Genomic DNA, 18,587 nt, shown 5'->3' with positions numbered 1-18,587 from the left:
TGTTTTTGTATTAACAGTATCATTAACATAACTGCTGCTTTTATTTAAAAAAAGTATTCATATGGAACTGCGGACACAATATTGATAAAAACTTTTCCAATAGTAAAGTAATGATATAAATACACAGTATTGTAAAACAGGTTATAGTATGTAGATCTGTCTACAAATGTAGGTACTGTAAGTATTGTTTTCTCCCCAGTCCGTCAGTAAGCATTATTAGATTTCAAAAAACTTCCACCAGCACACTTCGCCTATATTTTCCACAAACGCAAGGGCAATGCTATGAAGTGATCCTGAAGGTTAGAAAAACAATGTAAGCTGAGTCAAACTACTCCCTGGAAATAGAATAAGACTGAATCCCAGTGAGTGTGCTTACATGAATGTTAAAATTCCATTTACAGTATTAACAGATTTTGGCTGTTATCGGTTATCTAAGTATCATAGAAACTGCCAAGACTGATACATGTAATTAAAAAAAGTTATGAATGAATTTTGAATACTCAAAAGACGCCACCTAAATTTTAGATAAGTAATCTGGTTATTTGGTTGTATGGTTGGTTGGTTATCTACTGTACATTTTTTATATGTGAAATCTTAAAGAGAGAAAGAGTGAGAGAGAGAAAACCAAACCTCTCTCGGCTCATTCAGATGTTTTCCAACCAGACAGAAAATCATTGATCATATGACAAAAGTATGTGATAAGGGTTAAACAAAAAATTTTTAACTAGGTAAGGATGAAACATTAATGTAGATAGATAGATAGATAGATAGATAGATAGATAGATAGATAGATAGATAGATAGATAGATAGATAGATAGAAAACAAAAAAGTAATAATAATAATAATAATAAAAATTATGATAAAATTATTATTTCCAAGACATCCTTGTGGTTTAAGTTTGTGGAAAAAATAAGTTTATGGAGTTTTACCATTCTGTATGGTCCTTTCACAGAGTAATGATGGAACAGCCTGTATTATGTAGTATATAGTTTTAATTACACCAGTTTAAATTATTCCTGTCTTGATTCATTTATATTGAGCCTCATCACCACTACTTGTTCTAAAATCTTTAATTTTGTGCAAAGCATAATGTGGTACTTGAATAGTGAAGGAAAAATGATTACCAAAGTGCTTACGAATGCATTGATCATAGCATGGCCAAAATCTTTAATTATATATATATATATATATACTGTAGATAGATAGATAGAGAGAGAGAGAGAGAGAGTTATATTTTTACATTCAGATACCTACTAATATAGAAAAATACTCTGATAGATGCCCAAGTAAATGACAAGTAATTTAATAGTGAACATAACACATTTTATTACAAAATGGTCAAATATTACACAATCATTAGAAAAAATAGTTTTGTTAAATTAATCCGTAGTTACAAAATGCTTCCTATAGTCTAAAATATCTTTCTCATCTATAAATATCATTCTGGTCTTTTTATGTATTCTTTCTTCTCACATGGTGCAATGAGAACTGGTAAACATATATACTATATGTTTGTGATGTATATACTACAGTATATAGGGAACAGAGAGAGGCAAAGTGCCCCAAGCCATTTTTGGATGTTTTAAGAAGCTCAGAGGCTTTAAATGAAAGCATGTTCTTCAGCAAATACCAAAAACAAGTCATTTACATGCACAATGTTTTTTTTTTTTTTTTTTTGCAATGTAAGATGATGTTTTTGAATCTGAACATTGAACTTTTCTTTGCAATACAACAATAGAATCCCGCTTGGGAGACACAAAGAATGAACTCCCACGCAGTCCTCGGGAGAGTCACAAATGCTTTCAGACAATGCTAATCAAACAGTGCCTGCCCTCTACGCTATATCTTTTTATGAGGTCTGTGTGTGTGTGTGTGTGTGTGTGTGTGTGTGTATGTGTGGAATAGCCTGATGAATTGTACTGTTTTCTTACCACAAAGATCGTCTGAATATGTATACACAGCAGCACTGCATACATAAACAGTCTGACTACTAAAGATACACAACAATAAAAGAGTGAATATTGTTGGGCCAGTATGGGTTGATACTATGTTTGAAAATCAGATTGATATGCAGGTGGACGTTTTTAAATGTAGAATCAATACACAGCTCTAATCAATAGGCACTTCTAAAATGCAGGGCTAAATATAGCAGATCAATGTTCAATAGTGTTCCACAGTGATGGCAGAAGTGGGCAGAACCCACTAAATCTCTCTAAATAGAACCTCCTCCCATGCTGTGCTTGACTAAGTCACCTACAAAGCATCCAAAGTAAGAGAGAGCAGCTGTGTGTGTAAATGTTGCAGAACCAACCTCCAAATCCATGGCTCCCTCTGCTCAGGTATGATGTTGAGCTCCGGAAAACCCTGAAGCTCCTTTTGAGCCAGCCATAAAAGAAGGAGTGGGCTAGATGGCATATAGCTGTAAGGCTGTATAAAATAACATGCACCCAAGACCACCCACCCCACCCCCTAGAGTAAGAATATGATGTAACATCAATCATGATATTGCTTCACTGCTGAGTTATTGCCCCTGGAAATAGGGTTAAGAGTAATCTCATCAAGTCTGCAATCGGTCATCGCATTCTAAGATGTCAGCCAGCCTTTCCTTTGCCTGGCTTCCTGCTGTTGTGGGTCGGAGGCGACTAACTTAAGATTTATTCTGCTCAGGTTGAAATTTTAAAACTTTCATTTGTACAAGGATATTTTTTTTAGAAGTTTAGTAATAGCATAGGTGGCACCACACGGTGGTCTAGTGGTTAGCACTGTTGCCTTGCACCTCCAGGGTCTGGTTCGATTCCAGTCTCTGTGTGCTTGGAGTTTGCATATTCTCCCCGTGCTTGTTGGGTTTCCTCACACAGTCCAAAGACCTGCAGATTAGGCTAATTGTCATTCCCAAATTGCCCGGAATTAGTGTGAGTGTGTGCATATGTGTGTGCCATGTAAAGGATTGGCACCGTGTCCAGGTTGTCCCCCGCCTCGTGCCCTAAGTCTCCTGGGATAGGCTCTCAGCCCCCATGACCCTAAATACAGGATAAAGTGGTATAGACAATGAGTGAGTAAGTAATAGTATAATCTGCCACAGTGTAACAAACTTTATATTACTTTGTGTGCAACGTTCCAGAGTAAAACCCACACTCAGTCTCTAAAACAATGCTTTTTAATTAAACAAGAAACTTATAGTACCTTTTCTCATATTACCATGACTAGACTAAACTAAAGTCTAGATGTAGCCTTTCAAGCATTACATGTTTGTCATTTTAGTTAAAATATTTGCAGAATAGAAAATTGATTGTTCTACTTTTAAATACAAAGACGAATAAAAACTAAAAGAAACTAATGACTGTCTGTAATATAGCATTTCAATAATACACTTTTCTATTTATTCAGAAACCTTACTGAAGAAGGAAAACATTGTGATTAGAGACCGTATGATGATGAGTGACAGGCTGTACAATCACAAACTCTAGAAATACCATCATAAAACAACTTTCCTTGATAATGCTAATTATTATATGATAATGTTATTTGTTTCTGCTCAATTTAATTAAACAAAGAAGGAGTTCTGTTTTGCTTGAATATCAGCAGGGATGTGATGTGGTCATAGGCATGAGCAACATGCACAACAACAGCACACCTTCGAGTATGATGTTGCTTTTATACAACAGATTGACAAACGCCAGTTACTATCAACAGATTATCAGTTGTTTGTTCAGTTAACCAGTTATTTTGCTCTGACAATATACTTCCATGACTGATGAAACAAACTAACAGCAACTGGAGGAGCTTCATAGGTTAAATCCCAAATACCAGTAAAATGGAAATCTATTGTAGGGTGTAAAATCACTTCTCACCACACACCAAGTTGTGCCCTTTATCAGGGGTTAGGGAGGGATTTGGGACTCAGCCTTGTGTTAAGAAGTTGAGTTAGCTTTGTAGTCCTAAATAAAAGAACACGGATAATTCAAAGGTGATTCAAAATGATGTAGAAGCAATTAATAATGTGACAAGATGGATTTTAAGATAACATTATTAGAAGTGTTTTCTTGCTGAAAGCGCTTCAGTGGCAGGTTTTAAATGTGTGTTTTGGCAGGCAGCTGCTCTCTCCTCAGTACTACTGACCATACAAAGACCTTTTAACCTTTCTTGGTGACCAACATTAAGTCTGATTAATAGTTTAGTAGAACTCCTGGGGTGTGAAGTGATACAGTACGTATATTTAAACATGCTAGTGCTGTTACAGTCCATTATCGCTACTCATAGTAATCAGATTGCTCGGTTGCTAACTGTTTTATAATTTAAATAAATCACATTTAATTACTTCAGGGAGTTCACTTAAGCATTGTTTCACATATTATTTTACCCCCAAAGCAAATCTGCAGCTACACAAAACACAAAAGTGATGGTCTTTAAATCTTGAGGTTATGTAGAACAAGTAATAAATATGATCTCCATATATAAATGTGATAAAAATAATCTGGAAGTAAGAGAGGCAAAAGCTCAGACCTCCCGATACATATGTACAGGTGTTTCCTTGACATTTAACATCTATTTGAAAACTCCAGCCATGTGAGCTGAGAATGTAATTTTGCGAATGTAAAAAAGTATCTCAAATAATAAAGGCAACATAATATTAGGGCTTGATGAATCATCAAAATAATTTTTAAATGCACTTTCTATTTAAACAAGAGTGGACAAAGCAGGGATGATATTTAAGTTCTGCAAGGAATTGTTGCAGTAGCACTTCACGAGACCTGTGGAGTTAGAGCTTGCTACAAAACTGCCTGTTTATGTTTTATAACATAGATATGAAGTAACAAAGACATGGATGCATTTTTTCTGTCAGTGCTGAGTGGTAAAATCACTTTGAAGATTATTTTATGAACTACTATTTATTGTGTTATGCTACTGAAAAAAGGCTTAGAGGAATATTAAACTTTGCCTTTACACTCAAATTAAGAATGTGGGATGCAGGGGAACTGATGGTGCAGCAGCTCCTTTGATTTCCAGGATTCCTTTAACTGAAAATGCAACTGTTATAATAATATATCTTTTATTATGTTATATTATTATTAGTTTTATAAATATTTAACGAACGTTTTAGTATTTTAAGTATTATATAGTGTTTGTTTTTGTGAGATTGTATGTATTTGTCATCAATATTGCTAACATGGTTTCGCTCTTTAAATATTCTTAATTACATTTACAGTAACGTTACAGAGTTAACACGAGCTTTCAGAATAGAGGAGTTTGCACTGTCCGGTTTTTGCGTAACATGACATAAAGTGTTTATTTGTTTATTTATTTCTTTATTTCTTATTAACATCAAGGGTGACAAACAAGTAAACAACTTTGATGGCTTTGATGGCAGCGATTAGAATAAACCAATCAAAAATAGTTTATTAATCAGTTTAACGGCACAGCTTGTTGAGTTTCCTAAACACAACCCCACCACCATTTTACCATTACTACACACAGAGTACATTACATATAGTGTATGTACATGATTTAAGATTTCTCACATGAGCATGTATTACTGAAAATATTAATGTGAAAGCATGACACGTGTGAAAGCAGAAATACATTGCTATTGTAAGCCAACTAGTATTCACCATTGTACACACACTCCTTGTGACAGATTTTGCACATCATGCTTATGTTAAGATTTTTCTTTGCTGGTGGTTAATTTGTATCATTATTTCTAAGATCAAAGTACCCCTGCATTTGTGAATAGCCTTTTTTGAGGAAAATTGTATAACATGACTGTGAGATGCACTGTTCGAAATTTTACGCAGCCATGTTGTGAGCATAATTAGTTAATTATACATGTATGTTCCTCAGACTTGTGTTTGTTTCGGTACACAGCAGTTGCTCAGGTGCACAAAAAAAAAACATACAACATGCCGTGTTTTTGAAATTTGTAACTATTTAAATAAATGGTCTCTTAAAACACAGGAAATCAAATAATCATCACTAAATTTGATGAACGTCAGATCATTGACACCATCAGGATTTTAAATATTTATTAACAAACCCTGCTAAAAGAAAATTTATTAGACTATCACTGCGCATGCTACATGCAAGCTGCTTAAAATTCCATCACCCCAATATAAAACACTTCTTTGTGTCCCAGATTCAGAGTAACTAAAAAGAAAGGACTTCCATAACAAGTGCCTAAAAGCAAAGCCTCCTATTTACTGCTGCTGAAAAGATTTAAAATGTCCTCATTTATTCTAGTTTATTAAACAGTCTAAATAACAGCCTAGTTAATTAAACTGTTTAAAGAGTCAATGATGCAAAATGAACTTCTAGTTAAATAACCAACTACAATGTAAGTTTTTTAAAAGGGTATCAAAGTGTTCCTAAAATTATTTTATTTTGTTGGTTTTCCAATAACATCTTCTTATCTTTGTCAAAACAGATTTTTTAAGATCACATTATGCCAGTATGGTTTTATAATTGTGATCCAGTTTTTAAAAATGTGTTTTTTCACACATTACACATTTACTAATAATGACATCAATGTAAAATTAGTTTTGTGTTATGTTATGTATTGTGATCTGCTGCATATTAGTGCCTATTAGCATGCATTCTATTGACAAAAATTTTTAAATGTCAGGAAACAATGAGAGTAAATTGACATACACCATATTTTGTATTTATAATGCCCTAACACATCAACGATCTGAAGTTTGGGGTCCATCTTCTTTAGAATCAATGTTCTCAAAAAGGATCTAGACACCTTAACATAAAAGGGTTGGGGTTCGAGTTAGCGGTTAGGGGTTATGGGTAAGTTTTAGGGGTTAAGTTTTAGGGTTTAGAGAGGGTAGGGGTCAGAGGTTAAGGTTGAGGTAAGAGAGGTTGAGTTTTAGGGTTTAGGGAGATTAGGGGTCAGAGGTTAAGGTTAAGGTAAGAGAGGTTGAGTTTTAGGGTTTAGGGATATTAGGGGTCAGAGGTTAAGGTTAGGGGTTTAGGAAGGAAGAAGAGGTTAGAAGGTGGAGTAAAGGAGAGGTTAAGTTAAGAAAGAGAGGGTGGTTAACGCGCTAACTTGTGTGCACAGGCCATCAATGCCGCCGGCTCTACCCGGTTCACTTCTCGTTATGGCCTTGGGGGTGTGTGTGTGTGGTGCCTAATTTCTGTATCCAGATTTTCTCTGCTCTTTTTCTTTGCAGGATGGACCATTGCGTGTTGGCTTGTAGCACCATCGCCCAGGAGGATTCCCATCCGTGTTCCCGGAAGTGTCTGACCAGGTAAGTATCATTTTCTTTTTATTTTAGGATGTTGTGTTTATGTTGTGTCATTCTGGTAAGAATTGTGTTACCCGTCTCTCCCACATATTGGGCTCTGCATAGTTTGCATGTAATAAGGTATACGCAGTTTTTGCTGTATACTGTGCCTGATTGGTGAGTAATGAATACTTCTTTTGTAAATTTGTTCTGTAAATAGTCTTTTTGCTCTAAATATTGTCCCTGATGTTTAGGTTTTTTGTTAAGTAGGGGATTGAGTTTGGCCCTAATTAAATAATCCTGTAAATGTTTGTTTTTCCTGTAAGCTGCGATGACTTTATAATCCTTAAATGTTTGTTTTTGTCCCAAAATGTGCAGAAAGTTGGACTTTACCTCCCTGGTGAGTTTTACAGAGGCCGCGAAGTAGGTGAGGACGAGGGGTAAGCTGGTACCCTAACCCTAACCCTAACCCGAGGGTGGTGATCAATCGTCCATTGTGCCTGGAAGTTTCATGGGGATGTGTGCAAAATTTATGGCAATACGGCGGTTCAGTTCCAAATAAATAAAAAAAAACATCATTTAGATTCCTTAGAAAAGTAAAAGCGAGCTATTGCCCTGAGAACGCCCTTACAACAATTACAAATAATACATTTTAATTAATAATAATAATAAGTATTATTATTATTATTATCCAAGCTTGCCTGTACAAACATATAACGTTGCAATATGTTTGAAGGCTTAAATTTCCTGGTCCTATAATAACTGTATAATATATTATTTGATTCTGAATGCATTTATTTCAATCTGACACTTTTCCTTTGTATACATGAAGTTTAATCAGGAAGAGAAGTTTTTTAAATATTATGTAAGGCTAACTGTCTTCTTGTTTATATATAGATAGTATTGTTTTTTTTATCATTTGTTTGCAAGGTACAGTGCCGAGCGCTACAATGTTCGACATAGTTCTACATAGTGAACACAATGTTGCATAAGACAGTAAAGATTAGTTTTGTTATTCGACAAGATAGATGTGCTATACAATGTATGTGTATAAGGTTTATACAATGTACATAATAAAAAAACAGCATTTCTGTTTTTACTATTCCTTGCCGTGTATTTTAGATTCATGAAACTGGATAATTACCCACTCCACAATTCCCCCGTACCTCTAGCAGATCCCAATCACACATTTATGCACACAGCACCCTGAAGATGCGTTGAGAGGTCTGTCATTAATATCTCTGCAGTCTACTCTCTCTAGCCAAGCCATCAGTCAATTAGCATGCTTCCTAATATACCTATTGCTAAGGAGAGCCGTGTGTCCTTCTCCTCAGGTTGCCGCTTTTGCATTATTAATTGGAAAGTTCAAAGTAAATAATTACATCTCATTATCAAAACCCAGGAATCTATGCTGGAGGCTTTTCTCTCTTTCTCTCTCTCACACCTTCTTTCTCTTGCTGTCTGCCTGTTTGTCTGTCAGGATTAGGTGGCTGAGAGCAAGAAACTAGAGCTGTCATTGGAAGAGATTCAGCAGAAGATAAATCAGGATACTGCTCAGATAAACAGCAACCTCTTCATGTCTCTAGTAAGGACTCTCTCGCTCCCTCTCTCTCTTCCTCTTTATTCTTCTCACTTGCACTCACTCTCTCTGTCCCTCTTTCTATAATAAGTTTTTGAGCTGCCTTATTTTTTTTGCAGTGTTTGAATGAGGCAACACCTTCCAGGCTGTGGCATGCTACATGCTGAAACCAGAAGCAGTGAGAATGGAACAATCCAAATCTAGCACTGGTATATACAAGTAGACCTGGGAAATAACTTTTGTTATGGTTTTGTTACAATTATTCTGTTTCAGGAAGTGTCTAATTTATGGGATTTACTCTATCACAGCTATTAAAAAAACAAAAAGAAGACGCATAAACTATGCAAGTTGTCAATGGCATGTAAAAACCATGGTTAGTTCTCTCATGAAATGAATGATTTTTCATTTAGAACCAGCACGAGGTGCATAGATGCAAGATCTCCCACCAAGCAATTCTGTGAAATGAAAGGCCCTTGGCAAATCACTTATTGCACTCCTCATTCATATCAGAACATGAACTGCATTTAAATGAGAAGTCTGAATGCTCCCTTGCATTTCACTAACATTGTGTGGTTAGTTTATCTGGGGGGGTGGGGGATCACATTTTTGCTGATCTTTTACAACTAATATGTAGATATTTGTTCTTAAATTTACCTATGAAGATCCTTTCATCTTTGAGGATTTCATTTGTTTTCAATCACATAATTTGGCACACAGCTCAGTGGTTTAGTTAATGGTTCTTACTGTGTTTTGCATTTTTGCAAGTGAGAAGTAGACAGTGTGATTGCATAGATGGTAGTGTGAGAAGCTTGGTTGGAGGTGAGGTAGATGCTCTGCGTGAGACTGGTATCAATATTACGGATAGGTGTGTTCTTTCACACTTTCTTGCACAGAAGCTTGCCATGACATGCCCTTCACGCTATACATGAACTTAGATGCTCCATGTACACAATTGATTTATACTGGTTGAGAGGCAGAGTAGGTATTAGGTTGTGAGATTGGCTTATATGCATAATTTCATATTTTTCTTATGGATCCTAACCAGGGGCCCACACCAGCTTCAAAGGGCACCCTAAATCAAAGGGGGTGTGCTAGCCTTTTCCTGCTCTGAGGCTGTGTGGTTGTGGCGCATGCTAAATAAGATCATAATTACACAATCACACCATAATTACAAATTTGCATAGGAAGCTATTTTAAAAGATGAGTTGATTCTTTTGCTTTGCGTACATGGGCTAGGCTGGGCTGCTCTGGTCAGGGGTGTGTTTGTTGCGAGGGGAGCTCAGCTTTTTTTCAATACAAGCAGGGAGGGAGGGCTCCAAGGAAAAAACACTACTGTAACAACACAGCCATACAATCCAAAAGAATGAATTAATGATAAATGAAGAATAACCTGAATAGTGCACACTATAAAAGTAAAGAAGACTCATCACTTGTCCTGAGATTTCGTACTAGTTGGAGAGGGCAACGGAGTATCTCCTTCTTATTCATGTCACTAAGCAATGTACCAGTCAATAAGGTGGCTGCATGTTCATGCAGTTAAGTTGAGTGCTGAAGCTCTCCTCAGAGTGCATTGAAGCCCTAAGCAGCAAAGTGTAGCCGCTAGGATGAATTCATGCTGAGGCAGAATTCATGAACATCAGAGGAAACATGTGCCTGCGAGTGACAGGGCTACTGATGTATAAAAAAAACATTCAAGATATTTAGTAGGATGAATGCTCTGAGAATGCATACATTTAAGTGAAAAGGGAAACAAAACAAAAAGTCTTTTTTCAAAGACAAAAAAAATGTTTTTATTCGTTTCATCTGTCATTTCTATCTAATGTGCGTCCTTTGCAGTGCGGCATCTTCAGAGACCTTCAAAAGCATTCTAGGTGGAATGTGTAGTCCCTTTTATCACTTGTTTGCCAATGTACTGCTCACTGTTATGCTTTGTAACTAAGCAATCATTGCGGAGGACTTCTTAAAATGTGATTTCCTTGTCAAGCGCATTTGAAATCAGTCACAAAGATGCAGTTGAGCAAAAAAACCAATTGCAGAGAAAAAAGTTTTGAATATAATAGCAAACAAACCGTGGTTTGCCTTCCGAATCTAATGACACAAGAAGCAGACTTAATGGGCAGGGTCAAGCCTAATGGGTTCATACCCACAGACCAACAAACCCATGAATAGGGCCGGGCCATATTATACCTTTCACTGTAATACCGGTACAATGTTAGGCAATGATAAGAAAATGAAATATCGCGATAGAATATGGGTAAAATGCGCAGTGCCTTTGTTAAAACTATCTATGTTTTTTGTTTGCTTGTTTTGTTTTTATTCAAGAAATTGTGCAATTTTATTATTTGACTTATTGTTATTTGGCACACTGCAGTTTTTATGTTGCAAAGCAACTCTTTTTAAGTTTTGTGGATATTATACATGGTTATGCTCAGGATATGTCAGCCCAGTTCCACTGGAAATGCCTTTTGGTTAAAATCTCAGCAAGGAATTTGCATTTGCACTGTTAAAATTTTATATAGCTTTAATGCACATACAAACAGTTGCTTGTTTAATTGAAAATAAATTGATGGGTTTTTTTGCACTAATAAAGTTTTGGAATTGTAAAGTATTTTGTCTCATGTCAATCATATCGTCGTTATCGCAAATTTTTAAATATATATATATCGTGATAAATATTTTTGGCCATATTGCCTTGCCCTACCCATGAACCATCAGCAAACATCCAAAATAAGCCAATGCAGAATGCACATCAGACAAAGAGTCCATTTATTATTTTTTTTTTTTAAGACAACAGAGTTAACATTACCTGTCTAAAATAAGAGCAAAGCTGCCTTGCCTTGCATTTGTGTGTACATGTGGAGTGTTGTGTGCTGATGGAGCATGGGGCAGTGAGTGGGTTTGCTCTTTACTCTGTCGCTACCTCAGACTGTCTCTTCTCCTACATGTCATTATGTCCTCAAACTAACATCTGTCTCAGCTCTACTCCTAGTTGGACCAAACCATGTAGAAAAGTAGAGAGGGTCTAATATTATAGACTGTGTTCAGCAATACCAATAAAAACATGTAAATGAGAATGAGTTTACAGCTTCTGAATATTGCAAATCCAAAGCAGAGCACAACATTTGGAAAATGCCCTGGCCTAGATTCTAAATGAAATGCTACTGGTTTTAGCTCATATTAGAGTCTGTGTAATGTCGGCTTTGTTTATGAACTTATTTTCTTCTAGTAGACTCTTTAATATTTTAATCTAGATCGTGGACTTATTTTTTATTAACTAAGGGTAATAGTATTTTTTTGCTGTAAACACCAGCACCCCCTGCTCTTGTTTGTGTGTGTGTGTGTGTGTGTGTGTGTGTGTGTGAGGACAAAATGTTCATGAGAACAGTGATTTCAAAGCATCTTTGTTTGTGGTAATCAGAGCAACCAACAAACCACTTGAGAGTCCAAAAAAAAATCCTGCAGGTATGACGCACATTGACTCATTTGTACTGACTACTATATCACACAATTTTATTAACAATGATTCGTTCATTCCAGATGATTAAACGTAGAAGGCATTATTTTCCTAAGCCGAAAACCACTGTATAGATTTAAATGCATCGGTTACGTAAGCCGGTGTAAGAAAATAGACTTAGAAGCATGGGGCGTAAAAAAGGGAGCGAGTGAGAGAACTTCTCTCTCTGATGTGCAAGTGATGAGACTGACGGAGCCACAGGAGACTGCAATACTGCTTAAAATATAAGTGTCAGCCAAGTAACCTAAGCAACTGTTGGAACAGTAGTTTTTTTTTGGTATTTCTTTCATTTAGATTCTTAATTTATTACAAATACGAACACATTGTATCCATTTTGGGATTAATTAGTAAATTATATTATGTAAATTAAATTATATAAGTCTTCTTCATAATATAAGAATATGAGAATACGGTCAGAGAGCAGATGGTCTGAAACCTGGGCAAGTGTGATTGAGATGTGTGAGTGAGGCACTTGTTTCAACAGTACATTTATTCATTTGACAGATGTTATTTATCTAAAGCCGTTACAGTTTATGATGTCAGTGGAACTTAAAGATTATGGGACTTGCTCAAAGACCAAGCAGTGCCAGGAACTCACAGGTTTGAACTCACAACCCTCTGATCAGCAATCCAGACACAAACACGTTTCTTAAAACAGACTGTGATCAAATTAAAATGCAAAGTTGGAGCTTGCAAAAACCTGTAGCCAAACCATAGCAAAAACCGGATCAAAACCCCCTGCAACATGGAAATAAAAAAAAATTGGGGGGGGGGATTTTCCCCAATTTAGTCGTGTCCAATTTCCACCCGCTCATTAGATCACTCCCCCATGAAAAAGGCTACTGCTGACTAAGCTTCTGCTTGCATGAGCTCACAATGCATGTTATTGGCTTAGAGCTGCGATTGATGGGAAAGCACAGACTGCCTCTTATTCCTCCTCCTCTGAGAGAGCTTGACCAATCAGCTCTTTCTAGGCCGCCCAGGCTGTGGGAGGCTACAGCATCACGCGGGAGTTTAACTAGCGATCTCTAGATGATAGGGCGGGGAATTTACTGTGCGCCACTCAGAGGCATATAAACAGTATGTCTTAAATAAAAGGTAGAAAACCTCTGACAATGCTCCTTTAGTACTTCTCAACAAAAATAACAGGCTGATTAAACTAGAGTTAAATACAACAATAAAAACATAAACGGAACAACAATAACTACAGATTTACTTAATCAGACGTGGAGTTCTCTACTGAGGTAGCCGTCAGAGCTCCCAGAGTTGTCATAGACAAACTCTGGGTAAGAGAAATAAATACATATTGAAGGAATCACTTTACTACACTCAACACTCGTAATGCTATTGTCTTGGTTAGTTTGTTTAATAGTCATATATCTTTTCAAGTTTTCCACAATTTATGTTTTATACCGATTTAAAATTGTATTCAAATCCTTCTTTTAACAGTATTCTACACACAATGCTCCACACTTACAAAGAAAAAGAACAAGTGTTTGGAGTGTTTTATTAATTTATTAAAAATAAAGACTGAAATATCCCATTTATCTAAGTTATTTAGACCCATCATTTAGTACTTGGTTATAGTACCTTTGGGAATGACAGCCTCAAAACTACTTATGAATGATGCTATAAGTTTGGTACTCCCTTCTTTTTTACGTTTCTTCCATTCATCTTGGCAGAATCATTTGAGTTCAACCAGCTTGGACGGAAACAGACATTTTCAGGTCTCTCCAGAGACTCTCTATTGCCCAAACTCTGGACTTTCACTGAGCTGAAACTTATGCTTCGGGTCATCGTCTTGTTGAAACGTAAACTGGCTGACATCCTGAGCATGCTGGAAAAGGTTTTCACTCAGGATTGCTCTATATATTTCTGCATCTATTTTCTCTCTATTCTGTTTAGTTTCTCAGTCCCTGTTGCAGGAAAACATCCCTACAGCATGATACTGCCACCACCTTATTTGACTGTAGGGCTGGAATTAATGAGGTGATGCACAGTGACTGTTTTTCTCCACACATGGTGTGGGGAATTCATCACGCCAAAGGATTTGTACTTCTCATGTTTTGAGAGTCCTTTAGGTGCTTTTGGCAAGCTCGCAGCAGGCTATCATGAGAGTTTTAGTAAGGAACGGCTTCTGTCTGGCTACTGTACTATACAGGGCTGATTGGTGGAGTGTTCCAGTGATGGTAGTCCTTCTTTAAGAATCTGCAGTCTCCACAAGGGAACTCTGGATGTCATTTACAGTGACCCTTAGGTTACCTGGGTGGCCGAATCTGGGAGGACTGCTGGTCGTTCCTATTCTCTTATATTTGAGAATGATGGAGTCTCCTGTGCTCTTGGGCACTTCAGAAATCTTCCTGTATCCTCTCCCAAGATCTGTGTTTTGACACAATCCTGCCTTGCAGTTTGGGTTTGTGTCTCATTTCAGTGCCTCATTCCATGCCATCATACATGAAAAATTATTTCGCAACTGAAAAAATGTCTTTCAACAACTGCGTGTAAAAATCCATATAATAATGAAACATTTGAGGACACACGGGATGCACCGCGTCTAACAGCTTTGCAGACATCAGCTGGCACTCTGGGCTTCACTCTGGCCCCAGTCAGTCCAACCCTAGGAAAGTCAGAAAAAGTGTCGTATTTTGCCAGATACAGAATTGCTAAAATCTGAAGCCGGTTTGTAGGATACCAAGAATACCAACTACTTTGCTGTTATAGGTGTTAAATTATTGTACTTGGGCCGGGTAGTATGCATATTTTTTTCAATAAAAATACGTTCTTTAATATTATCTAGCATTTTTTGGGGCTTTTTTTTAAATTTGGCATCATTATCGTAAAAAAATCTAAACAATACCCAACCCAACTTGCAGTTCTCCAGATAATTCTCTTAACCTCATGGCTTTTGTTTGACTCATACATACATCTTCTGTGAAACCTTATATTGACATACATGATTGTGTTCTTCCTTAATTATGTCCGAAGGACCACTAATAGGAGCTCAACAAAAAGGGTCTGAATAATTATGTAAATTCAATATTTCAGTCTTTTTTTTATTTTTATTTTTTTTTATAAATTAACAAAACACTCCACTGTTTTTACTTTGCACTGTTGAGTACTGGAGTAAAGAATTTGCACCCATTTGCAGATTGGTGTGTAACCAAACAAAATGTGGTAAGCTTGAAAGGGTCTGACCTGGTAACAAGATAATGAACATTCAAGTTTCATTTATGCCTGTGGGAAGCAAAGACCAGCCCATCTTGTCCAATATCACAAAAAAGAAAATGCACCACAACAAACAAAAAAAGTCAATGCTGGCCACAAAAAAGCACTCTGGCTTCCGCATTCCCTAACCCAACCGAGAACCGATGGGACAAGCAAGTCCAATTCATGGAGGCCCACCCAGACAAGGCACCCAAAGGATCCTGTGTCAACGTTCTGGTAACAGACACCGCAGGACACCTCCAGGGGCCCTGCAGATACATGCCACAAGGGACCAGAGCTGTCCCAGCTTTTCACACCATTAGCAAGATTATTGAAAACTCTATTGGAAGGTCTTTCCAGGTGTCTACCTCATGAGCTGGCTGAGAGAATGCCAGTAGTGTGTAAAGCTGTCATAAAAGCAAAAGAAGGTCTTTACACTTTTTCCTTACTACATCATTTTATTTGTTGTTTCATAGTTTTTATATCTTATATCTTGTGTTCGGTTATCCACGATGTCTTACCCCTCCAAAGAACATGCCTATTGGCTATGCTAAATGGTGACAGATGAAGAGTGTAATTGCGTGTATATTATGCTGTAACCTGGTTGCATCCCCATCTAGAAACCTAAAACATGTTCAGAATCCACTGTGACCCTGACCAGGATGATGTAGTAACTAAAAATAAAAAATTGATGAACAAAGAATGAATAACTGAAATATATTATAATATTCTTCTAACCTATTTACATCCAGAGCAGAGGCTGATAAACAGCCTTATCCTTTTTTTCTAGCACTGATATGCAAGACTGTGGCAAGATAATCTTGTAAAATTCGATGTCACACTGTGCCACCAGGGCCTAGTCTGTACATAAGTAACAGCATAATGACATAAGGGAATAAAAAGTTTTAGCTACTGAGTTCTGATCTCTTGAACTGCTCCCTCAAGTGCTCATAAAAATCTGCCATCTATTACCCAGAGGTTTTGATATATAGTTTTGCCAGACAATCAATTTAATTTCATTGGATTTATTTCTCATCCAACTGTATGGCTCACTTGGCTCTTAATCTCATTATCATTAACTTGCCTAAAAGCAAACAGAAGTCACAGTCTGCATTCAAATCAGAGCAGACCACACCCCAGCCAGCAAAAGCAGCCCTCAGTTTATGAAATAATACTCGATCCTCATGTGGACCCATAAAAAATTGATTGAGTAGTAAACAGTGAAATGCTTTTCAGCATTTTGGCTGCTGTTGAGTTGACAGAGTACAGTAGCTGTACTCAGCAATCAATAATAAATGCCAAATTTGTAAATGGGGCATGTGTTAAGGACACAAAGCAATTCAATTATGCAATTAAAAACATAGTGGCATATCTAAATTATTAATATAGCCCTATGTACACCCAAAATGTGTGATTTGTATATAAAACAACAAGATAAAACATGATTCATTTTAATTTCCCTCTGCCATCTGTTTCTTTCTCTCCTCTCAGAGGAGGTCTTCCTACCTGTCAGAAAGTGGAAATGAAGAAACAATTCAGCAAAATACGTTTTTTAAGTAGATGACACAATATTACAAATAAATTTAAGCTTTTAGCAATTTAGTCTTGGGTTTAATGTTCATACTTATTACATTTCAGGATCGAGAAACGTTCTGACATGATTTACCATTTGTTGATTGTGGTTTGTTTCGTTTTTATTAATTTGATGACTCTTGGATGACAAGCGTTAACATTTCTAATTCATTATTCACTTGGATTAAAGAAATAAGGTCGCTCAAGTCATTTTTCAACGTCCAGCATAAGCTTTAATCAAGACCATATACTCCAGGGTGCCAAAAGCTTTAGCATCTGTTGCTGTGGAAAATAGGTTGGCTGGCTCATACTTACACTAACATCTCTTTATCTCAGTCTGGCCCAACATTTTTAGAGAATCCTTATGTGAAAATGGGCTTTGCTATCGTCCCCTCACCTACTAATTCCAATTTGTAAAAAGATCAGTCCAAACCCTGATTAAGTAATTGATTTTTACCTCATGATTCGTCCATATAGCTCTTTAAACCGCACCTCCTACTGCACAGGATTACCCCATGCTCTTCACATTGTAGTGTTTTCTCTGCTCTAACATATAATACAGCTAATCAACTAATGAAAATCCTTTCCTAAGGTAAAGTGGGTGTGAGCAGGACAGAGGGTATACCAGGACCAGGGTTATGAACCTGTCTTCTACTGTTTGGATGAAACAGAATGAAACCTGTTGGAAATGAAGGTGTGAAAGCAAGCCATGCATCAGTGTAGATGGGTTATTATTTCATTGTGCATGTATTTAAAACTCCTCCAGATCAACAGACTTATTGCAGATTTCTAAACCAGTAAAATATATTTTTTTCTTTTCTCACTATGTAGAAAAAGCTTTTCACATGCTCTCTGTTTTTAGATAGTATATGGTATATTAAGATCCCCCTCAATCAAAGATCTAATGCATGGTTGTTCATTAGGCGTCCGAAAAACAGATTTGTTGTCTACTAAACACATGCATGTGCTGGATTTCAAAGTTGACCCATTTGGCACTCACCCTCCGTGGCTCCTCTGGTTTCAGTTGACAACTTAAACCCGGGCGTCTGTTGATTTTTTTTTATTTTTTTTGCTTTGTTATAGAATCGTCGGTTTTGTTTTTGCAAAAAGAAGAAGCAAATCTTTTGAACCTTGCCAACTAAAGTAAAAGCTGTTGCGCTGTCCAAAGCAGAGGTGCCGAAACAGCCGTGTAAAACTGCCTTTCTTCGTGTATTAGTCTCTCAGTCCCCGTCTGTCTTTCCTTCCACTCCTTCTGCATCCGCTCGCGACCGAACCGCCGCTGAGTCGCTGATCCGAGTCGCGTGCAGTTCGAGCTTATGAGGATGACTAATGTTAAGCAGCAGGACCGTCAAAGCGCGCGCGCGCACACACACACACACACACATAAACACAGTACAGCAGTAACACCGTGTTCTGCTGCATTCAGCGCCCCCCAACACACACACACACACACACGCTACACACTCCAGCGGTGAAACCAACCACACGCCGAAT

General features: G+C 37.1%; 1 protein-coding gene across 2 annotated transcripts in view; it reads right to left on the bottom strand.

The window, feature by feature from the left end:
• LOC128526285 (metabotropic glutamate receptor 4-like) overlaps window positions 1–18,376 on the bottom strand; it is a 152,571-nt gene extending 134,195 nt beyond the window's left edge. For both annotated transcript variants that reach the window (XM_053497984.1, XM_053497985.1), the window contains exon 1: window positions 18,094–18,376. The gene's annotated coding sequence lies outside the window, so the exon portion shown is untranslated. The remainder of the gene's footprint in view (window positions 1–18,093) is intronic.
• Window positions 18,377–18,587: the final 211 nt, after the last annotated feature.

This window comes from Clarias gariepinus, chromosome 6, assembly GCF_024256425.1.
Source record: "Clarias gariepinus isolate MV-2021 ecotype Netherlands chromosome 6, CGAR_prim_01v2, whole genome shotgun sequence".
NCBI classification, from domain to species: domain Eukaryota; kingdom Metazoa; phylum Chordata; class Actinopteri; order Siluriformes; family Clariidae; genus Clarias; species Clarias gariepinus.
The sequence above is the reverse complement of the archived record's forward strand: the minus strand, read 5'-3'. Positions and strand labels throughout refer to the sequence as shown.